Below are 25079 nucleotides of genomic sequence, written 5' to 3'. Positions count from 1 at the left end.
ATTCGGCTTCGCTTTGGGCCAACGGAAAATGGGAAAAGCGGAAAAACAAGATCGTGGGGAGGAGGTGGTTTTCGATGGGATGGAGGTGAGCCGGGCAAGGAAAATGAAAAAGCGTTGCTACACCGTGATTGAAAACTAGATAATTTAACACGGCATGTGTTGATTGTTGTTGCAGAGCAAGCGAGATGCCATGTCGAAGTGCGAAAGAGCCGGCAAACAAACAGCAGGCGGTATTTAAATTCAAATTGGTTCAGTGGGCAATGCAAGCTAGTTTCCCGTGAAAAGCGGGTTGGAAAAAGGGCGCTGGAAAAACAAGGTCGGACAATTAGTCAGGTAATTGACTGATTAGAAAGCAATGCCAGAAATAAAATGGCTAATGTTTGATGTAATGTTTAATTTTCATTTAACAGAAATTATTAAAAAACTGCTGAAAAAACAAGCAATGGAAATTGAAAAACATGTGCAAAGGTATGCAGTGAAATTGATTGCAAAATGCATACTTTTGGACACGTTTCAGCATTGATATGGCATAATTTTAGACACCTTTGGTCTTAATTACACAAGTTATTTGAATTAATCAAATACCAATATGAAAGTATATATGAAAAATATATATAAATGCGAAACGCAGACACAGGGGGATGATAGAAGCCCATTGATAGAGCAGCCATGAGATATATAGAAAAATGGTCAGCGAATGAATCACTTTAATTAAATGGCATCCAGATATGCTGCCCAGCAAATGGACGTACATATGAGCCGTGCAATTAGTCCGGTGTCCAAGTCGGACTCGTTTTGATTAATAAGCGCCCCCGCTGACTTTAGCCGACTTTTCCTTCGTCACTCCTTCGTTCGTCGTGAATTTTTACCATTTTCTTTCTTTTCGCTAGCACGAAGGGAAAACAAATTTGCCTTCATTTCAACATTTCAACATTTGACATATGCCGGGTATCTCGAATTAAAGCTGCTCAGATTTCGCAGCAAGTAAGTGGCTCCTGCCCACTTGCTCCACTCCAACTTGCGCCCCAGCTGCCAGTGGCTTTTGTCTCTGAGCCGCTTTTGTTTGTTGTGTAATCTATGCGCTCCATGGCACAGCTGTTTGTCCACCCGCCCAACGCTTCACCGAAAAACGGGGCAAGAAAAATGCCAACAATTAAGTGGCCAACAGTGCCGCAATGTAGGCAATGCATTAATTTAATTAAAAGCGCTCGCCGGCGGCGAAATTTGAAAATTGTGTAAATTCAACGTATTTAGAAAACACTCGAGAGCGTTTAGTGCTCGAGGTGCTAAGCCCACAGTATATCTACAGTATATATATATATATATATACATTTATAGGAGTATATGTAACCCTAGAGGCCCCCGATTCCACGCCTCTGGCCAAGACAAAGGTCAGTAGCCTCATCAGCAGGCCTCTCTTCTGGGGCTCTCTTACCCGGATTTCGCTCTCTTGCAAAGCTCCAATATGCAAGCGGTGGCTAATTAAATGCAGCATCCCAAAAAGCCGAGCGTTAGCCGAGCGTTTTTTGTTTACATTTCCCCTCCGAACTTTCCACTCTCGCCCTGCGCACTATGCTCTCTCAGCTTTTGTCCCAAAACGATTCGCGAGCATTCGGCTCACGAAGCAGAAGCAGAGACCGCCTCGAAATCGTGCATCTTGTGGATACGCAGCATCCCACGGATTCATTTCGCTGCAGAACTCGCTCGTGTCAGGTTGATTGAGCGGCTGAAACCGATGGCTGGCTGGCTGGCTGGCTGGCGAAGCGGAAAAGGGCCAGTTGGCCAGAGGTTTGCCCATCTCAGTTGCCAAGTCCTAGCTCCCAATCAATATTCGGAGCAACAGCCGGCGGCCAGGCTTTAAGTTGAGCGATGATGACAGCTGCGGTGGCGACCACTTAAAGTCGCCGGCGGCCAAAAACACCGGAAGCAGCTAAGCGGAAATTGGAAAAAACCCCCCTCATCGAGCTGGAAACACTTCGTCTGGCATGTAAGTAAGCGTGTTTAAATCATCCGAGCATCGAGTTGCGGGTTGCGAGTGTCGAGAGTCGAGTGTTCGTGTGCGTGTGTGTAGCATAATTTTAAGCTGCCAGTGGAAAATATGTTGCGTGAGTGAGCCAGATAAATGAGTTCCCCGAGGAAATTGCTGGTAATGCCATCTCGGCCGATCTCGGGGGATGTGTGTACGCTTCTCCTGGACCTGTGCTAAATCAATTAAATGGCTAAATGGCTGTATGGCAGTTGAAGTCATGGCCCCATAAATTACCATCTATGACAGCCATAATCTGTTTCACTTTCGCTTTTTTATGGGCCTGTCTTTTCATATTTTTGAAAACGTAAAATTTATGAGCTCCCACGACAAAAGCCAGTAAAGTTTCAATAAATTATGCGCTGCAAAAGTTTTCCACTCTCACAGATTGTTATTTATTTGCCATCAATATTAGCATAATCAGGCCAAAAAATAAGATGGCATATGGCATTCGGCACAAACAACAATGTCGGTTGCCAGATGAAAAGCAAAACCGAATGGGAAAGAAAAGAAGTGAAATGAAATGAATTAAATAAAAATAAACACACACACACACACACACACTTATACCGAAGGAGCGAACCTCGAGGCGGGCAAACAAACGCGTGAGAAACCAAATTGAATTGAATTGCTTGACATGACGACAGTGGCCCAACTCCCAGGCTCATTTCTCAGTCCTGAGACTCTGCTTTTCGGTCTGGTTATGCCATTGAAAGTGGCACTAGGCTGCAAGGCAACGCCCCCACCCACCAGCCACCCACTAGCAGCCCACCACCCCAAGCCACCCTTCCACACATCCAGCAACATACACGACTGCTGTGGGCTTTCGTATGCGACTTTTGGGTAAAATTTTATAGCAATTTATTTGCTCTCCGCTGGCAAAAGGAACTTCTCAGTGCGAGTCCTGGGATCATGAGAAGGGGAGTAGGCTATGGGTGTGGGGGCGTGGCATCATTACAATTTGAAGCCACGCCTGGTCGTGCCTTCATTTGGGTCCAGAAATAAATGCCTTTTGCACTTACACATTCTTTGAGCGTGTGTATGTGTGTGCTTGCTCGCATGCAATGTACATACATAGATACTCGGATAGTCAAAGATACAAGGATAAAAGAGGAATCCCCGGGTACATCATAACTTATTTATGACTATTTGATTGCACAGCCGTGGATTGAGTGAATCGAGTTTAGCATGCTGGCAGGGGTGTTTAATTATAATTATCTTAGCATAGCTAACCGCCACTTGTTGATGGATTTTTATTTATTTAAATGCCACTCATTTTTATTGCCGCCTCCCCGTGGCTCTGTGGCACTGATTTAAATGGAAGAGCGGGTCACTTCCGTTCCGGAGCTGGCCGATAAGCCCTCATTATCATTTTCGACGAGGGGCTCGCACACATTTCGATAATGAAATGTCTGACATGCACCCGCACACTCGAGCGCAAAACACACAGAAACGAGAATTGAGCACCGAGGAACACAGAACACAGAACACAGAACGCAGAACTCAGAACACAGAACATACACAAAGTGAGCTCATTGTGGCAGATAGAGATACACAGATGGAACAGATTCGGATACAGATACTCCACGCACTGATTTTAGTTTGCTCTGCCAATTGTTGGCAGGCACGAACACTGCTCTAATCTCGGCAAACGCAGATGCAGATACAGATACAGATGCACATACAGATAGATATATCCGAGACTCAGATAGATAGATAGATATGCGGATACATTCGTATTCGGAGCTGCCTGCATTTGAAATGCTTCTGTACTGGCGGACGGAAATCGTTTATTAAACATTCAACTCTAGAACAGAGAGTACCGTTCCGTATCTGTACTTGCATCAGTATCTGTATCTGTATCTGTATCTGAATGTATGGCATTTCCATCTCGCGCAGCTCGTTTATTTCAATTACTTCATACGAGCAATGCGGCGTTTCGTCTGCCAATTTTCCAATTGAATTGTCTTTAATATATTAATAATAATGCCTGGCCCGGCTCGACTTGTGACGGTGTTGGTTTATTAGCAGGTCCTTGGACTGGTCCTTGCCTCGTCCTCGCCTGCCGCGAATTAGTCACAATCGATTTAGCAGCTCGTTACGCCAGACCGCCAAAAACACGATGGTATAAAACCAGAAAAGCAACCAAATAGGCCAAAATATGTTCACGCATCAACTAAATTAGCTTTTGGCTTTTCGGGGAATAGAGTTACCATATGGGTGGGGGTATATGAAGGTACAAGTTAACTTGAAGCAACTTTAACTGCAAATGGAGAGCTAAAATAGATGAAAGTATTATATTACAACTATTGCTCAAAGAACGTAAAGCTTTTTGAGAATTAAAAGATATTTAAACAGCAATGTTTGGCCTGAAGACTTAAAATGGAAACGCCTTGTTCTTTACTTAAAAACATGTTCCTAATGCAGTTAACCATAGTTTAGCTACAAAACTTTAAACCAATTAGCCTAAAGCCAATATCAATAAACGGTTTTAATGGAACGTTGCTGTAGTTTCTTATTTTTGCACATAATCTCAGGGCTTAAGCCACAGGCCATGAATAATCATAGACCCCCGTCCATAATTTCATCATCCCCCCTATTTGTTACAAATCCGAAGCAAAAAAGGAGAGCCACAAAAACCTTGAAAACCAGAAAAACCCCTAAAAGCCGATGCTTGGCCAGAACTAAATACCGTTATCGCTTAAAAAATTATGATGCAGATGGGAAAAGTGGCAGGGGGAGGGGGGTGTGGAATGAAAAACTTTTCAAAACAAAACTGTGCGGTTTCACTTTGTTAACAGCTCAGAGAATGTTTGCCTCGGTTCGCCACGGGCTTCTAATTCCAGCGGGCTGGGAAATATGACTGGGTGGTGGTATATAGAATCCGGATCAGGAGCAACAACAACAGCCGCAAATAATGCAGACAATCTTTTAAAAGACCACAAAGTTGGACGCCATATGTGTGTGTGTGTGTGTATATTGGCATATTATGAATTTTCATAACTTTTCCTGCAAAAATGTAAGCTGCACGACCAGTTACACTAACGGAGTAAAAACATTGGGCGAAAACTTTCGATATTTTATAGAATTTTTATGGCCCTGCGGGCTGCTGGCTGCTGGCTGGGTGGATCGAAAAGTTATAACTAAAATATTCTGTTCAACTCACGTGGGAGAGATGAACAAAGATACAGCATACTTTTTGTACGGGGGCGCAGGATCGGGATACTTTGTGCAGAGTGCACCGCATCAATAAATGGCCGCAGGACCTCGTATTTGTTTGCCATCTCCCCGATTTTCCATTTCCCCAGTCGGCTACATGTACTTGTACCTTTTCTTATACCATCCGTCGATTCCCCCGGCAGAGATCAAACAACTCCTGACGTGCCTTTGCATAATCCTGCCACGGTCAGCGGCAGTTGGAGCACGTCCTGGCCCAGGACGCCTTTGTTGCTTGTTTTCGCCTTGACTTTAATCATATTTCCATCGGGCACACACTGCGCATACTGAACAGTCCGTCGTCGTCGTCGTCGTCGTCATCGTTGCCGAAGCTGCCTCCAATAGTTCCGCTGCCCCGACTTTTTGTCAACTTTTTGTGCGGGATAATTTTTTAATCTCCGCAAAGAGAAAGGATGCTGCCGCCTCGTTGCACCCATCAAAATATCCTCGATGCATGCGAATGGCTGCGGGCGAGTGTGGCACGTACTCGATGATGACTTGCCAGCTTTGCCAGCCAACACGCCCACAACTTAACATTATTGGCCTGCTCATTGTGCACTGACAATAAATTATGTGGACGAAAAAGTTATTTCTCAAATATATCTCAATTAATAATATAGCTCTACGAGTTTTATATTTTAATTAATATTATTCAATATTTTATTGTTGGTCCAATGCAACCTATAATATCTATCTTTCGGTGTAGCTCCATTGTTTCATTTTCAGTGATTTCCCAGCTCCCTGATGTTTGTTCTTCTTACCATCAGGCGGACAAATCGCCTCAAGTACTTTAGTTTACCACCCACACAGCCCACCTCGTTTTTCCAACATTTCCGCTGGCGGATGTTGGGGCGAGTTTCAAGTAAATTAACGTTAATTAACGGAAGTTTGCCGGCAAAGCGCCACCTGGCGGCGGTGGAATTCGTAATGGTGCTATGCTCATTTGCCTTGAGGTTGACAAATTAGTTGAAAGTGGGTTTCAGTCGGTGGGTGGCTCTTTGGGTGGTGCAACGAACAGCTGTAAGTTCCGGTACTCACACACATACTTATACAGACGCACACACACACACACACGGAGACTTCTTCTCGAAATGGTGGCCATGGTTCAGGGATCGGGACTTGGCTTTTGCCATTTGGGCCCCAGCATCCGCACATACTCGCATATTCAATGCGCACTCAAGACAATGGGAACTTATAGCATGCTTCAGATACTACCGAACACACCATTCCCATCCAACCCCCCCCCCCCATCGACCACGCCCCTTTCTATGGGCTAAGCCAAACAATGGCGACAAACAATTGAAATCTGTGCGCTTTGTTTTAGGCCACCGCATATCCACGCTTGGCAACCTTTTTGCCCACTGAAAAGGTTTGTCCTCGCCAGTCGGCGGGGGTTGTCTCTGACCCCCGAAACCCCCCACCACCCCCAGCCTTCAAAACCCCTCGGCACCCCCCTGTCTAGCACAGTGGCCAGCAGTCCGGCAATTTGCTGGCGAAAACAGAAATTTGTACAGATTTTAATTAAGGCCGCAAGGAGACAGCATCGAGTGCAGAAAAAGAAACGCCTGGCGACGAGTGACGAAGGACAATCATAATTGCAGAAGCCAGCCAAGAGGAGGATTGTGAGGATTGGGAGGGTTGAGAGGGTCTCTCGGCACTGGCGAAAAGCGAAAAAATGTATTTGAAAAATCGCTAAAAAGCAAACGCCGGGCAAACAATGCACTCGGGGAATGCGGGACCATCGTCGCACCCCTCATTTTTGCCCTGAAATCCATTGAAAACGACACGGGATTTGTGTATGAGAAATTAATTATCGCATAATTTTATGGCTCACTGACATCTGAAGAGTTTCATTTACCACTTTTTGACAGATTTCGCTTGCTCCGCCTTTGGCACTGCATCCTTTGTCGTCCCTCCGCGATCGTCCTGTGCCCCTGCCTCCACCCTAATTCCTGATTGATTGGTGCATTTCAGGGGGAAAACCGGGTTAAGGGTCTTCAAAAAGGGTTTTTAGCGCACAGAGTGCGGTTAGAGCTTTTGAGTGGGGCAACTTGGCCTGGTGTGGCGAATGCTATTCGAGTTGGATTTTTGCCTTACAAGTTTTACTTCATCATGCTTTTGAAGCTGATCTCTTAATATCTTTTCAACAGAGAAGTTTTCAAAAAAATACAAGACCGTGGTTATTACTAATTCGTATTCGCTCTTTCCAATATTTCAAGTTTTGAATTGCACAATACTTATATTAATTAACAGCTATTGAAACCTATGTTTTTATCATCATCACTCCCTTACAATTGTATACTTACATATGTACATATATCGAGGTTTCGACCTAACCAAATTATTGAGGAAACCATAGACATGGCCTCGAGAATATCATATTTAATCCCATGTTTTCCCCCAGGGTTTCTGTCTTGAGTGGGTTTCCTTCTGGGAATGATTCGCTGGTGTAGTTTCGGTATAATGGTTACTTGAAATTCCAAACGCACAAGGGCCACGCCCACGCAGCTCGATTTCGAGGCCATTATCTGAATTTGTTTGTAAATCATTGCCAAATGTTAATTCAATGGCTCAATCACTGCCAGGACACGATGCTCCCTTTTTTTCCAAAGCGAGAGGGGAGCAGCCAAGTTCAATGCCAAGTGGTTGGGGTTGTTCGCTACCCTCGCTCGCTCTTTCTGCCACGATTCTTTGCCTCTTTCACTGGTCTCATTGTTGGACTCGTATATTCCCACTTGATCTGTTTGCCATTTGAAGAACACTGGGAACAACGAGGGGTACTGTATCTGATCCGATGGATCCTTGGAACTTTGAGATAATAAGAGGCTTGGTTACACACTTTAAGAGCTTCTCATAGTTTATTCTAATTATTCTTATGTGGATGGAAGCACTTTCTATTATGAAGTACTATTTTTTCACCGTGTAGGTATGGCGAATAAAACGCCAAAGTGTTTCATGCTGGTGGTTGTCCTTGTGCGAGTGCCTATATTCTTTGTGCGAGAATCGCGATATTCAACAGATGTTGTAATTGCTCATAAAACTCGATGACGCTGCCCCATTTGGTGGCTGGCCGAGGAGGGGTCGGAGGAGGAGGTGGAAGCGGAGGAGCGGCAAACGCTTGCATATGGCAGTGGCATCTTCCCCGCATGGTGCTCCATGGAAATAAATTATATTTAAAGATGTACGGTTGAGCGGAGTGGTGGAGGAGGGGCAGCAGGCGGGCAGCTTGACATCAGCATTCATACGTCAGAAACCGAAAACGATGAAAGCGTGAGGAATAGAGAACGGAGAAAATTTGCATATGCTGAATGCTGCTGAATGAATGGTGATTCTGAATCTCAGTCCATGCTCATCTGCGCTCCATGCCTTTGTTTTCCCTTTGAAATTTCAAATATTTAGCTGCGCGCTCAGCAAATCCGTTTTTTGCTCGCCTAATTTTTATGCACCCTACCTTTTCGTGGCATTTCGCCTGCTGTGACGCAAGCAAAAGGATTTCCGTGCCCAAATCCCAGGGTCTAACCAAAAAAAAAAAAAGACATGCCATTGACATGTGTTTCGCAAATGTTGTTTTCCCTGTCTATCTCTCTCCCTCTCTCTGTCACTGCTTTTTTCTTATTTTTGCAGATTTTATTGTCGCTCTTGAGCATAAAATACGTAGTTCTAATAGGCGATAAAATAAGAAAGAACAAAATTATGAATAATGTGCGAGCAAGAGGGTTGGGGAGTCTCAGTCCATCCTGCTCTCGCAGGCGCAACAAGCGATCAGTGATAAGCAGAGAACCGTAATGGAAGCGAAACATCCACTCGCTCTCTTGCGCTCTCTTTCGTTCCTTTCCCGTGTTCCCCCTGTTCCGTTTCAATTATACAAATTTCGACCGTTTCTTTTGCCTTTTACAGTTCCGCGGCACACACAGTTGTTCGTCGTCAGCGGTGGTGAACGGAGTGGAGCGGAGCGGTTCGGAGTGAAACGGGGTATTTGGGTGAAGGCCAAAGGATGTGCCCACCCCCCTCCCGGAATCAGTACCCTATCACTCAACCCAAATGTGAAAGAAAGGAAAATTGGAAGCCCTATGCGGATAGGAGGATAGTATGGCTGCGAGAAAGACCTCTCAATTAGGCCATATAACTGCTATCAATCGCGTGAAATGTCAAATCAACCAGCTACTTCAGCCCCCCTCCCACCACACAAAAAAGAGAACTATCCAGCAAATTAAGCGTTCCGCGTCTGTTAATTGAAGTGCCTGGAAGGCAAACAGATCGAGTGACTGGAACTGGAGATTGGAATTTTATTCGGGTGAGTTTTATACGCAGATATCTCGGTCAGATCCAATCCAGGGTTTACTCATCACAGTAATTTAAGTACTTTGCCTGCCACATGGCCACGTACATGTACGCACACATGGGCAGAGCAAACAGCGCGAGTAATGCCGAAAATACATACGCTTATCGCCCAACAAATTGCTCACCAAACTGATAAGAAAGCCACATAACAGAACCAAAACGAAGCGAACAGCAAGGCGACACAAAGAGGGCAGAAAGAGGAGAAGGAGAAGAAGAAGCAGAAGCAAAAGATGGGGGATATGTCATTGTACTGTTGTTCTCATGCCTGTCCATGACGTTTTGGGATCTAATCTCGAACGAGATCTATTGGAGAATCCTTTTCAACTTGGTTTCTTATAAAGTGAGGGCATCTCTAGTTGGGAACTTGAACAAAGAACCATGAATAACCAAGAAAATACTTTGAAATTAAGTCATTTTAATACGAACAAGATATATGTGCAACTTTTTGATATATTATGTCAGAAACATTCTGTTATATTTTCGCTTTTTTAGTTTTTTTTTTCGAGATATCAATTTTAATGGAAATCAGGTTCAGTTTTAGATTCTGAGAATACAGTAAGCCATAAATGACCAACTCTACTGATATATTCCCCTTCAAATGCAAATTCAAAGAACACACATCCTGTCCTCTATTTCTATTCATTAACAGCAAAAGATCCCTGTAAACAGGATATTCGGGTTTACTTCGCTCCCGAGCATTGTGTGAACTTTGAACCGTGCTAAGTTCTCGACCGCAAACATTGAGAATAACCAGAGCAGTTTGCTGCCAAACTGTATTTTTTGGCAGCGTTTCCTTTTTTTCCCCTCTTTTTGGCTGTCGCAGTCGCGCTCTCGTGTCATAAATTTCGCTTTTATCATATTATTTAATTTTGTTATGTCTGCTTTGGGTTCCCTCTTTGCTGAGCGAAAAAAAAGCGAACTCTGAGATACACACAACAAGCACACAGCAGATACGAATGCACACACTCATGGATGCAGAGGTACAGATACAACTACATGCCCCATTGGGAGCAGCGCAAAATGATAGCAACGAATGTATTTGTATCTCTATCTGAGCTGCGTGCGGCTGTACATGTGTGTGGATGCCACAGCAATAACAGTTAATTTATTCCAATTAAGGGATTTTCCTGTTGAATATGCGACTCTGTAGAGAAATCCTCCTCCTCCCTATCAAATGAAATTGTTGAGCCAACGCTCCCTATATCTCACCTCTTTTCGGTATTATTTTTACCCATTTTTTGTGCCATTTAGCCAGCCAGGTTTTCTAGCTTTTTTCCACGAATTGTTTGTTCGCCCACGGGGAATTCGCTCTCTGTTTGTTGTTAGTTAGTTGTCTCGTCTTCTGTTGCACCACATTTTTTCATTACATTACGCAGGAGCCAGAGTGGAAAAAAAATTAGCAACATGTCGCACGTTTTTTCCCACGTATCCTTGCGGGATTTGCTGTCGGCTTTGTCCTTGTGCTAATTTCGTGAGCCGCCCCCAGCTAATTTTGTTTATGTTTTCATTTATTTTCCACATCCTCTGCCTCTGTGCGCAAACATTTTAATAAATTCCCTCGCCGGAGTCAAAACAATTTCCAAATAGCTCAAAGAGTTGCCCGATTGAGGATGGGGCTTCGTTTTCGGATGGTGGGGCCAGGCTAAACGGAAGCGAAATTTATGCGCACATTGAACGCATTGGCCCCACTGCCCGCACACACTTACGCACATACACACACACTCATTCTTACACACACACACATACACACTCATTGCTTCGATTATTAAAATTCTAATTGAAATTCAAATGCGCGACGTTGTTGCCGTCGCTTATCGCTTAAGTGTCGGCGTCGCCGTCGTTCTACATACATTTCGAATACCCCATTCTCAGCCAGCTGCCGCGTGCCCCATGTGCCCCACATGCCCACATGGCCCCCGCTCTATACACAGCTGACCCCTTCTCATCCTCCACTGGAGCTTCCCCCCTTTGCAACGCCCCTGAGCTTGGGCTTCCGCTATGCGGGCCTCGCCAGGAAGTGGACAGTTAAGCAGCAGCTCAACTCAACTAAACTCAACTCAAATATGGGATATGGGCATGGGACTGGGAGTGAGTATATGGGGTATGTGGACAGGGGGCGTTACTTCGGTTTTAGAGAGGGGAAGAGTTTTATTGACAGTGCCAAAAGCGGAGCCACTGCCCATCCATCACTTTTACAACGCAAACTCATATGAGAAAGGAAACCGAAAACATAAACTAAACTTTTGATTAAAGACGGTTTGAAGCTAAAAATATTAGGCAAACTAAAGATGGGAATCTATAAGAAAACGAACTAAAATCATTACAAGCTATTAAAACTAGTTTGCACATCAGCATCCATTTCGAATCCAATTCAAAGCTGAAGAATTTTTCAAGCTAGAGTAATTTTTCATAGGCTAGAATTTTATCACAGTTCCTATTTTGATTGAACAAATATTTCTTCTATAAATGTTTAAATGTGATTAAACAGAATTTTGTTGGGAGTTCACTCTACATTCCTAAGATTTTTAGATTCAACACATTTGAATTAAACAACGATTCCTTTACTGATTTCTTCATTTGCTTGTCGCATCATTAAATGCAATTAATCACATTCGGTTTGGTCATGCGTGTGTGGTTGGATATCTAGACGGGACACAATGTCTTCCATGTAATCTGTCAAATTAGCCATGCAAATCACACGAGCCTCTGCATCCTTGGGAAACCCCAGCTCGAAGGATCACAAATGTAACTGGGTCTGCGGTTCGTCCTGCCGGATGTTTTGGTGGTGGCTCCGGTTTCATCCTGCCATCAATTAAATTGACTTTGCTGCCCCAGCCCTCAAACATCGCAATGATTAATTAGCGTCTTGATCCAGAAGAAGAGCATAGGGATGGGGGTTAATGGTGAATAAGTATAACTACATACATACATGTCGGGCTGAAAACATTTCCAATTGATTGGCATTTTCTCGAAGGCATTTGGTAGGCAAATGAGCTGGCTGAGCGCGGCATCAATTATGCAGTCGGTTCGGCTCGGTTCAGTTAGGATTGGTTTGGTTCACTTCGGTTGCGAGCCAAACAATGGCCTTCAATTGATGTCACCGAGCCACATGGTTATCTTTGCAGCCATTGCAGCTCGACTTTTATCGCCTGCCCTCGAAATGCCAGCTCAATATTTGCATATGTATATGCATGTACATGTGTATATAGAGTCCCCCTATCCGGCACTACTCTTATCGCATGCTCACAAAAACTATCCCCGAGCTGTGACTTAAGATCTTGGGAATTGGCGTTTAATCTCAATTCAAGGAACCCAAAATGGCAGAAATGCGATGCCCGTTCGTTCACACATTCCAGAGCTCAGCACTTTGTGTGTGCTGACTGCTGGAAATAATAAACTGAAAGGGCCGAGACAAAGTTGCCAGAATAAATACGATCCGCAGTTTTCAGTTTGGATTGCAATTCGCGTTCGGATTTATGTGTCTATCCGTATGACAATCATAATCAAAGTGAATCGGCTATATTGCTCGTTTCCGTAGCGTTTTGTGGCATTTATGATTTAATGTTAATTACTCGAATGTTGCAACTGTAACGGCAACAACAACTTCCGTTGATTTGGTTTTGTGGCCTGCTTATTGAATATTTGTCCACGGCAAAGTTATACTTAATTAAACAACAAACAAATGCAAGGAATGATGGGGCAGAGCGGGGTGAGAGGAGGGAAAAGGGGCTCGAAACAATTACACATGCATGGCATAATTTATGAGCGTTATGTTGTGTAATTGGAAAATGTTAATAGTTGTCCATAAACAAATTTCATGCCCATCCACCGGCAATTGGATGTGCCGGGCTTTTTGCTAATTAAATGCAAATATTCTGGCCATGTCGCGCTGTCTCATTCTGCCACAGCTGCGCTCTCGCTCTGCCGCAATTTGAATGTTTCGCAAATCCTTTCCAATTCAGTTGAGCTAAAATGTATCTAAATCTCGATATGTATCTGCATCTGTATGCTGCTCCTGCCGCTGCTGCTGCATAGAGCGGCCTCTATGTCTGCATTTCCAATTTGCATTTGATTTTATATTTATGACATTTGTCTCGCATCGCGTCGTCTCTTTCTCGCCGAGTGCTGCCATCTCATTCATCCATTGTATGTAGTTGGTGCGGCCGGGGCTAAACGCTTCACTTGATTGTTTTGATTTCCACATTTCGAACCATTTGGAACGATTTTGTGCACGGCTCGGTATTTGCATGCCACATTCATTTGAAATGCGAACGCATTTGCATACCCACACACACCGCACACCATCAACTGTCCGCCTGAAAATATCCGTAAAGGAAAGCCGTGTGCGAGATGTCAACAGGCCATGTCTCTATGTACGAATCCGCATGCGAATCCGAATCCCAATCCGTGTCCATGTCCTTGTCCAAATGGGTGTACGCACAAGCTACACACAATCAGAATCACGAGGAATCACCAGGAGGGCCGTCGTCATCAACGGCTGGATTGTAAATTGATTCGAGCATATTTCATTTCGGATTTTCAACTCATCAACTGATTTTTATCATAGCCCCATTGCGAATGGCATTCCTTTCCGGCTCCTTTGGCCCAGTAAATTCCCCAATTTACATGCAGGTAAAAGCCAAATAAATATTAACAACTTGTTTGTCCAAAATTCAACAAGATTTCCACCGAGCAAATTGCTGAGGGCGGGTAAATGTTTTGCAATGAAAAGTTGAAAATCTGCCAAAAATGAGAAATGTTTGCGAGTCCATTGGAATGTTTGCATTGGCCTTAGTGGCTTTTCAAGAAACTCAGTAAATAAGAAAGATGGCGAATGTGAATTTCTCGTTTTTCAACTATTTATATTGAAATATGAAATACGATAGAACCTGACTAACTAGCCCATAAACTGTAAGAAAGAGTCTTGCGCCATTGGAATGATATTAACTATTTTACTCAGCATTCTAGTATAGCTAATTAAACTTGGACTGTCTTGAGTCGTGATGATAAACTGCTCAAACTTTGGCAATTGCCTACCTCAATGGTTAATAATTCATAGGTGTCTTTGTGTATTTACCATATTTACTGCACTAAAACTTTCTGAACTTTCCACCAGCAAACTGCATTGAACCAATGTCGGGCCAAAAGTTACCCAGGAAAAGCCAAACCATCACAAAGCTAAACCGCAATAGAGCAAAACTGCCAAAGGGATGGTGGAAAACGGGGTGATACGGGGTGAAACGGGGGTCACAAGCCATTCAAAATGCAAAATGGCAAGCGTAAAATTGTTTCAATATTCATAACGTTGGCGCTAAATGCTCGATTTTCCATGACCATAGTGGGGCCAAAGTAAGAACTCCGAAACGGAAGCGCATAAAAACTCAGTATTCGATGTCACAGGCCCATGAATGTTGACACCCTGGATCCTGGATGCTGGTTGTAGGATCCTGGTTGCTCTCTTCCTCATAGTTTGGTCAACATTTTGGGAAATTTAAAGCACCTGCGCTGGGTTGTGGCAGCCGCAGCAGCGGCAGCAATAGGAGCAGCAGCAGGCCCGATAACGCAGTAGGTGCTGCACCAACACGACACGTCCTGCGTGTCCTGGCCATTGGCGATAGCAGGCCGTATCTTCGACCCGGAGCCCCCAAACCAGGCCAATTCCCATTATTGGTTAGCCAGAGCGACAGCCGCACGGCCCAGATGCAAACAATGGCCCCCTTTTCGGGATTCCCGGTCATATCCTGTGCCCACACACACTCACCAACACATTCACACACACATACACTGTCACAAAGAGAGCGGATAAAAGCCGATAAGCGACATTTATGCGCCCAAAAACTCGCCCAGGAATTGGATAGGTTAACCCACTCTCGACCTCAACCTGTCTCCATTCACTTTTCGTGTAAGTTTCGGCACTAAGCTAAAATTGAATATTTTTGTCCAATTTTAGGTTGAGGCGCTAATTGAAAAGGACACACACACACACACACACACATGGACAGAACTTGGGCACCGACTGAGACGGTGCAGCTGGGAAAACGCTTTAACTTCCGGCGGAAGTAGATGAGGAGCTACTAGAGCTACTGCAGCTCCTTGCCATGCATCAGCATCCTTTGCCATGCATCAGCGAGCTGTGAGCATGTTTGCGCCGAAGATTAAAAGCATGTGTCCGGTTTTATGTGCCACGCCCCCACACCCCAACCCACGTCTGGCAGGATGGGGAGCGATGGGCGGAATTTATAACCGTAAAAGTGCAACAGTGAAAAAAGCAACGAGACAGGACGATGGGGCAGGCAGCCCAACCAGCTGGCTGGTTTATGCTACATGGCAACGTTTTACGGGGCAGAGAGATAAGTCCTCTGGCATCCTTTTTGGCATGGCTAGGACGGCGAGGTTGGCATGGCATGGCAGCAGGATCTGCAGGAGTTGCTCCGCGTTTTGTTGCATAGTTTTGATTTATTGCAGAGCAGAGAAGAGCAGGACACAGAAGAGCGAGGCAGAGCAGAGCAGCGCAGAGCAAAGACAGCTACAGCGAATTCCATTTGAAAATTCATAACGTGCAGCAGCGAGACGGGACCGCCCGGCGAACGTGAATGGCATGGAAGGTGGAAAATGGAGCTTGGTACCACTTCCTCCGCTTCCTCCACTTCCACCACTTCCATCCAGGAACCCAGTTTATATCCGCAATATCAGGGCATTATATTACCAGAGACAGGCCATGACTAGAACTGGGACTTGAATTCGGATTCGGATGCGGATACAGAGCTAATTTTAAATGCCTCGCTTGGCATTTGGCCCTGAATGTGATTTGGCAAAAATACCTAAACAACATTGCCACTTGAAATCCACGGAAACCCAACGGAAAACTCTGGAGTGGACTCTACTCGAACGAACTGGCGAGTAAATCAATTAGCAAGTTTGCAACTAAAAACCGTTTGAAAAATATTTTAAAGGCGGCAAAGGGTTTTTCAGTTTTAGTTTATTCTTTGTGCGAACTAAAGGGGCCTCTTCTGGAGCTGCGTTGATTGTTGAATTATTTATACGGACCGCATCCTACATACATTTTGGTGTGTGCTCGGCTGATTTATATATACATATGCGTCATGCAAATGAATTATGCACATGAGTTGGCAGACAGCAGCCAGCAGCCAAGGGCTTCTCTTCAGTTTTAGTTTTTGGCTTTTCATTTGCTCCTCCGCCAGCTGTTGTTCAACACCTTCCCCCGAAAAGTCGTGAGAAGCGTTTTGCTAGCCATTTAGTCATTTTGGATGGGTAACTTTTCACAGCTGCGCGAATGATTGAATGATTGATTGATTGATGCGCGTAATCGAAACGTGGGGTAAGTATCCTCGTATGTATAAAGAAAAGTGTGCAAATCAGTGGATTAACTGGGCTGACCCGAGGGTTGGCCGGTGCATTCGTACCCTTATCATTCTCTCGCCCCGTGTGCACTTAAAGACAACTGGACGGAGAACTGATAAGGGCTCGTATCACCAATTCATCAAACCAATACCCATTGAATCGACAGGAATTCGGCGAGTCAAAGAGGAGCTTTGGATCATACAATCGAGTAAATAAGTGCACTAAAGCGTGAATAGAAAACAAACTGAAGAAATCAGGAATCCGTATCCGTATCCGATTCCATGCCGTGTAAATCCACATTCCCATGTGGCTGCTCAGTGTGCAAAATCATTTTCAAATTAGCAGCTAACGTTGCACAAAAATCAACCAACTGCTGTTGGTTTTCGTTCCTTCTGCAAGAGTAAATTGCAAATTGAACGTGCGCAAAACTGAAATTAAATTGTTGATAGTACGTATGATTGTATATAGGTACTCACCGCCCCGCATTTCGGTGTCCTTCGTCTATGTTTGTGATATAATTTCATCAAGCAGCGATATTTAAACATTTACATTGCGTTTTGTGGTTGCGGAATTAATTAATTGCTCTTTGCCATGCAATACCAAAAGTATTTACCGAAATTCAATATTGTCATCGCGCTGAATACGTTGATCTATTTATTTCCCTCGGGCAAACATGACTGAGAAAAAGCTGCATTTATGGTAATGCAATTATCGGCATTTTATTGGATTCTTTGGGGAGCTGATTTTGGGCTGCAAAATTTTTTTTAAATAACTCATATAACTGCCCACAGCGGTCAGCAGTGTTTATCTGCAATTATCTAATAAATTTATTATTTTTATAAACCGAACATTTGTAGTGGCTTTTGCGGAATATTTAATCTTGTGCATAAATGTTTGCCAATCAAGCATTTAACCTTTTAATGACATTTTTCTGGTTTCCTGTATTTAACTATGGCTATCCAGGGTTTAATCAGCGCTGAAACAATTAATGCTGCATGTGTTCTTTTATTAAGCTTTTATTTCTTAATTTAATAGGATTAAAACGCATAATGGAAAGTTTCTGATCTAATAAATTTCCGTAATCGAAAGAGTAAGCAAGCAATTAGTGTAATTTGTAGTTCAATTGAAATAGTATCAAAAAAGTTGGGGTTACAAGGGTGATATGATATTTATCTTAATATAAAATAGACTTTTTTGATTTTTAAATCCAAGTTCATCGACATCGTATTTTGAGCATCCCAGCTAAAAAAGATAAAAAAATAACTAGTTCTTGGGCAAATCATCACTAATTGAGGAAACTGCTGATGTTGCGATGAGCCGAGAAACCCCATAATGAATTCCAATAAAAGTGACTCAACGAACTGTCGCTGTGCGCGCAGAAGATCATTGACGAGTCCTTTTCCTGTTTTTTCGGTCACCTCCTGGCGGGTAATTAAGTTCCACTCAGCGGGTCCTGCCACATTCCTTGTGCGGTTAATCTATCAGCGAGTGGCAGATACCCCAGCTACAAGCTTTCATCTCCGGCTCCAGTTTCCTGCCTCCCAGCACTGCGCACACATATCGCACTCGCTTTAATTATCAACAATGAGCTGGGACCAATAACTGTGCGCAATTCCCCGCGGTGACATTGCAGACGCTTTAATAAACAAACCATCGGCACTTAAGGAATGAGCAAAATACACATTAAATGTCCGGGGCCCCAGAAAGAATGGAGCATAAGTACAACGAGCCAGAGAAACCATCAGCCGAAAACGAGAACCAGAACAAGGACGGCAATCAGCGAGGGCAGCTGGAATTATGGCAGAGAGCAGCGAATCGGGGGGTATCAAGAATCAGGAATCAGGGTCCAAGGACTAAAGAGCGCGGACCAAGGAACTGCCGGCAAGGGGCGAAAAAACAATCCAACATTCATTTATTATTTAATACGAAAACGCAATTCGTGCATTCACCTGGAAACCATCAACAAACGTCACCAGCGGGAATACTTCTGCTCCACACACACACACACACGCATACACGTGAGTCCGGGAGGATTGCCCGCTCACACAGATACGCGAGCAGATACAGATACACACGGCAAATAGTTGGCAAGTTCGAGTGGCTGTGGCCTGAAGGCGCAGGACGAAGAACGCAGGACGCAACCTACGCAGCCAAGCATAACGGTAAACCAAGCTGACGTTAACTGGCAAGGCGATAAAGCAGCGACACACACACACACCCACACAGATACTAGGGGCACACACACCAGCGCAGCAGAACACCATCACAATCACACGGGAGCAAAAGTCTCAGCCGGACGGACACACACAAATGAAATTCAAGCAAATTGAAATTTTATTTCAGCAAATGTCTTGCCCTTTGCGCTCTGCGGCTGTCTACCTCCATAGAAAACAGTGAGAGAAAAACGTGAAACCAGCATAATTAGGAACAAAGTGCATACAAATTGTCTAGCACCCAAAAACAATTCATGTGTTTGAATTGTTAAATTATTAAAGTATTGCAAAAAAAAAACTATATAAACAGTATTAAATCAAAATAATCATTAAAAGTGTAGCTTGTAAGAAACTCCTTCTTTAAAACATGTTCTAAATTGACCTTGTATCTCAGGTCTTAAATTTGGAATTGGTTACTTAGTTCTTTAGGTGTAGAATCAGCACTCCTTACTGTTTTTTCTCCCATCTTAACCGCCCATCGAGCCACCCACTCAGCCAGGACGAAATCGCCCCCTGGTTGTCCTGTCTGGCATTTGGTTCTTGTTGGTTTCGTTGGTCATCCTTAAGTTGCGCGATTTGTTGCACTTTTCAATTTAGATAAATTAAAAACAATGCCACAGAAAACTTTGCTCTGCTTGCGGTAAATGTTAAATGTTTGCCAAGAATCAAACTTGAGAGTTTCAGCGCCACCTAGAGATGCCGACACTTTGTGGACCCAACTTGTAATCGCCCGGGAATTGTGCACTTTTGTTTGTTCTTTCGACCGTCCAACCCGCCACCAACCCATTTGATCCCCCCTGGATCCGTTTGTTTATCGCAGTACGGGGGCCTTGGGGTAGTGAGGTGTCGGGCGGTACGAGAGTGGTACGTGCAATCGATGCTGCTGGCAATTCAAGTGAAAAGAACGAAGGATCCTCTGCGGAGCTAAGCTGCAGCTGGAATTCCGAGGGAGTCGGAGCTGGAGCTGGAGTAGTCGCGTGAGGAATTCCGCCAGGTGCGGCTGTTGTCTCTCAATTGAAAGTGCTGCCATCTCCCGCGAGGCGCACAAGTTGTCGAACAAATAAAAAAGCAGGAGCCTTCCCGCCCCAAGTTGGAGCAAATATCAAGTGGGTGTGGAGTCGTCCCGCGCTAAGAGCATTGCTCATACGCCAGGTACGCCCGTCTGCTCGGCTTAATCGATGGCTGCACACACACGAGTGAGCAGAAGCTGGCGGGGATGGGCGGTGGGTCAGGATCCAGCGTCGAATAATGAACTCAGCAGGCGGCCTTTAATAACGAGCTCCTGGGCCCCTTTAATAGATCGATTGCAACCACTAACCTGCTAACCAGGCAAACACACACACACAAACACACACATACAAGGACAGCCTGTGTGCTTTCGCATCCTGGTGCAACCAAGACAGACACAAAGCCATTGGATATTTATGGCATCGCCCGGGCAGATTATGCGGCTAAAACTTTAGCAACTTTCCACTCGCATCGCAAGTAACTGGCGAATTTACGTGGCTGCCAGTGAAATGCTGGCAATGAAATGCATTTTGGTTTATGAACTCCACGCAAAGCAGGCCAAAAGGTGCCGAGATTTAGCCAGTGCCAAATGAACTTGGCGCCACTTTCAGCCACTTTCAGCTCTCCACTTGCATTTGCAGTCAGGACTTTGCGACCACTTTGTGTCACACTCATGAGTTGTGAGTTCTGAGCTGTGTGTGTGTGTGTGTTGGTATGTGGCAAGGATAACCTTTTGCAGCGCATTAGTATGCAAATTGTTGCAGGTAAATAAGCCATATAAATAAATAAGAGGAATTCAGCAGTTGGCACAGCTTAAACATGACTTCAAATACATGGCTCTATTGATCGAATTTATAAATCATGTGCAATTAAAATTCTCTAATTAAGCACTTTAAATTAATAATGAAATATTTAATGCATTGAATTGGACAAATAATCCCAAAACGATTCAAAAATGTCAAACTTATTAGGGAAGTTTCAATGCGATTCATAAATGGAAGTTCTTTAAGATTGTTCAGCATTTGCTTTATTGAAAGTTATGTCTACCTTCCCATCAATTTTAAAGTTTTTATTCCATGAAATACTCTTTGACTTAAAACACCTTTTAAACTCCGAATTAAAGCAGGAAAACGTTTATTTTCAATAACATTAGCTAAGCAGCTTATTTGACTCTACTACCGGAGCCATAATTTATGCAGCTAATTAAATGTCCGGCGATGTCCTCGTTTCGATGCGACCATATATACATATGTATATGGCCATTAAGGATCAATTTTTGGGCCATAGGCTAATGGCTGTAATTAAAATATATTAGTTAAGCGGCCTTTATCTCGGTTCAAACGAGTTTAAATCGTTTAAGTTGGGCAATCGCTTAAAGCGCCGAAACTTCTATCTGCGACACGAGAATCCATCTAAAGTTGATTAAGCGAGTGCATATGGCAAGGGCTTCTGGCATTAGCGGTGCCAGGTAAATATTTGTAAATCAGGACCTCACACCCACACACTCATACACACATGGCAAACTTTGCGATTGCCAAGAGCGACACGCACTTGACTTTCGAAACTCACTCGAAGTCTAAGTTGGCTGTGTTGGCTGAGTTTTTCGCTGCCTTCTGTCTGCGAGTTTGCCTGCGAGTTTGCCTTGCCCGTCTGTCCCGATGTCCTTTCGTCCTTTTGTCAGACTGCCTGTTTGTTTGTTTGCTTGTGCTCGAGTTGTGCTCGCTTTTTTGCCATGATGTTGCACTTTTTGTGGCCCGAGAATAAAGTTGTTTTCATCCAAGGAAATCTGGTTAAATAACAAGTATAGCATCTCGGTACATATCTGGCAGTGCCAATTGAGCCGCTGCCAGGTGTTCGAGTACACCAGCCCCCAACGCCCAGCCACCGTTGCATATCCTGGCTTAAAGAGACCGGAATATGTCAACACATCTTGGTCGACTGGCCCCCTTTTGGGTGGCCCCTCGGCTGCCCGCACTGACCCCAAAATGTCTAGCCATCCGGCCTGTGCAACATGCACTCATTCATTCACTTCATTTGCCGAGTTACGCACGCTCTGGGAAGATTGGATCCGTTAGGAGTGGGTGTGCTGGGAGGGTGGGGGTCAAAGTCCTCCTCCCTCTGATGACATCAATTTGCGTAAATTGTGCTTGGAAAACGCTGCCGGAAACAGGCAGACTAATGGAGCGGAAGTTTTTCCAAAGCATTCGAATGCCGCTCGTTGAGTCGCAGGCCCTTTGCTGCAACAAACGGCTAGACAGAGAAAAATGGGATTAAATCGAAACCACATATGTTATGGCAACTCTTCAAATGGATCTTTAATCATTTGATTTCCTTACATAGTTACGATTGAAAATCAAAAAAATTATCTTTTATTTTCAGAAGAACTAAATAGAATTTCAATGCGACCATTTAAATACATGTGTACATTGTATTATAATTCATATGCATTTTTTATGTCTTTATTTTGCATATGTAAATATTGACTAATTTGTTTTTCATGCATAAATAAGATTTTAATTTTATTGATACACATTATGGCCCTGCAGATTTTTTGAATCATTGTTCCGTTCAAATTATACAGATGCTTTTTGCTGATACTCGCGCTATACAAATATATATGTATATCACATAGTATATTTAACAGGTGTAAAAACTATATAATTGCTGCCAATTTGGTTGATATTTTTTTCGTCTGTACTGAGTCAGGCCAAAGGGGGCGACTCCCCGATATTCTGGTTCTCTCGCTTGCCAGCCAGTCAGTTAGCCATTTCGTGTTGCACATTCAAACGGCATGCAGATGAGCTGGCAGGATGTTGCTGCTGCTGCTGCAGGAAGGCGGAACAAGGACGACGAAAATGGTGTGGAGGTGAAGTTGGTTGGTGGTGGTCGCTACCCGGTTGACTGGCAGTTATTTAGCAGCTCTTCTAATGAAGCTGCTGACGGCAATTAAACATTACGCATACGCACCGTTGTGCAGGCGAATTTAATGCAATTGTCTCGTGTTCTCACTCACTCACTCGTTCACTCATTCACTCATTCAGCGGATGGTAAGTGAGACAGACAGTGTGGACGGCAAAGGGTGTAGAGAAAATGTTCCGCTTAATTTGTTTGAACGTTTGCCGGGGCTATGTAAAATTAAACTTGTCTGCTGCGCATTTAAAATGTCACCGAGCAGGACCGTCGACATGGCCGTGATCCGGTTGTGGTGTCCTCCCAGCCGAATATCACACCCACACCCACAACCAGACACCCACCCCACCACCCACTTCCGAAGCCCATGATAGCAGCACTAGCTGCGGTGCCCGCATGCAAAACGAAAAATTTTATCAGCATCAGCATGAAAATGTCGCCGCATATTAACCTGTCATCCATCACTTTTGATACTTTAGCAGTCCGCCGCCGTTGCCATCGCCGCGTGTTACCTTTTCCCAGATCCTGACCCCTGTCCCGCCCCCTCCTGTGACCCGTGACCCCACCGGTCCACCGCCCCACCGCCCCAACCCACTGACATCCCCCCGGTGACATCACGCAGCGGCAAAAAAGGGTCAATTCCGTTGCACGACGATACACAAAAGGATAACGAGCGCAATATGAGTTGGCATTATAATACGCCAGCAACAAGGACAACAACACGGACAACAACAACAACAACAACAGCATCAGCTCTCTGCCGAAGAAAGCGGACTGCAAAAAAAAAGGGGAAAAAATGGCACAAAGAGAAAATAAAATGGCGTCGCTGCTGCTATCATCATCGCCACATCGCTGTAGTTGTGGTGGTAGTGTTATTGGTATTGGTAGTTGCATTGGTAGTGGTAGTGGTGATGATGATGGCAATGCTGATGCTACTCCCACCGATGCTCCATTCAATGACGATGGGGAAATGCAAAAAGTCTCAACTTACACTTTTTATTCAATAAAAACTTAACTCGATTTTGAGGAACAACCAACAGTCGAAAACCGATAACGATTAGGGAGAATTCGGTTAACTTTGGACACCAAAGAAACCGAGAAAATTCCGACGAAAAGTGTTGCCAAGCTTATACATACTGCAACAAAAAAGCGAAAAATAATAGCATTCATCTTAAGCACAATAATTTATAATTTTAATTTTACGGGTCTATAGCTTAGATTCTAATATTACCAGCTTAGACGTCTAAATTACTGGATGAAAACCAAAGTTATCTAAGATAAAGCTAGCAAAATGAAAACTTTTCTGTTTTATTAAATATTAAAAGAATATTTACCATTTTGCATATATTTATACTGAATGCCAAATATTAGTAAATTTCATTACGCTGAAATGCATAAAATAACATCGCAGACAAACACAATTGTAAATTCCATTAAATGTGGCAAGCCTTCAAATGTATTAGCCCCCAGAAATCTGATTTGGGAAATTAAGCAAAATGAAATAATAGCTGCAGTGGGGGTATTTTAGCCCGTGCCCCCACCACCCACAGGCCCACTGGATGTTTCATTTACTGTTGTGTTGATTCGCTGTTGGCCAACTTTGGCACAGCCAAACGGCAAACTTTAAAGGGGTTTGTCGACGGCTTTTGTTGGGGTTTTACAAAGGGGGCTACAAAGGGGGTTTACAAAAAGGGTGGCGGGTCACTGGGCTGTTGTGGTATTGTTGGTGGTGTCACCTCGTCTCGTGTGTGTGTGTGTGTGTGTGTGTGGGGGGGAAGGGGGTGTGGCGGCAGTGTGCCTGTGCTTTTTATGAGTAAAATTGTAAATTATGTCAACTGGCCACGACCCACAGAGCTCGTTATAGTTGGAGTGCTATAAAGGATATGCAAGGGGAGCTAGCTGCGGCGGGGGTGCGTTTCGGTACTTCTCTAACTGATACACGAAACTAATGAAAATTTATTGATAATAAATTTAATATGTTTTGCGGTTGGATGTTTTATGTG

At 44.1% G+C, this 25079-nt stretch overlaps 1 long non-coding RNA gene and 1 other non-coding gene across 3 annotated transcripts; both read left to right on the top strand.

Annotated features, from left to right (window-relative positions):
* The first annotated feature begins 1679 nt into the window (after window positions 1-1679).
* lncRNA:CR44206 (long non-coding RNA:CR44206) lies at window positions 1680-17136 on the top strand. Of its 2 annotated transcripts, NR_133116.1 has the most exons (3): window positions 1680-1987; window positions 9140-9536; window positions 15534-17136. It is a non-coding gene; the product is annotated as a long non-coding RNA:CR44206 (long non-coding RNA). The 2 variants fall into 2 exon arrangements; NR_133117.1 differs by lacking the exon at window positions 1680-1987 and having other exon boundaries at window positions 9153-9536.
* On the top strand, window positions 16987-17086 carry mir-184 (mir-184 stem loop). Its single transcript, NR_048100.1, has one exon. It is a non-coding gene; the product is annotated as a mir-184 precursor RNA (primary transcript).
* Window positions 17137-25079: the final 7943 nt, after the last annotated feature.

This window comes from Drosophila melanogaster, chromosome 2R (genome assembly GCF_000001215.4).
Source record: "Drosophila melanogaster chromosome 2R".
In the NCBI taxonomy this organism is placed as follows: Eukaryota; Metazoa; Arthropoda; class Insecta; order Diptera; family Drosophilidae; genus Drosophila; species Drosophila melanogaster.
The sequence above is the reverse complement of the archived record's forward strand: the minus strand, read 5'-3'. Positions and strand labels throughout refer to the sequence as shown.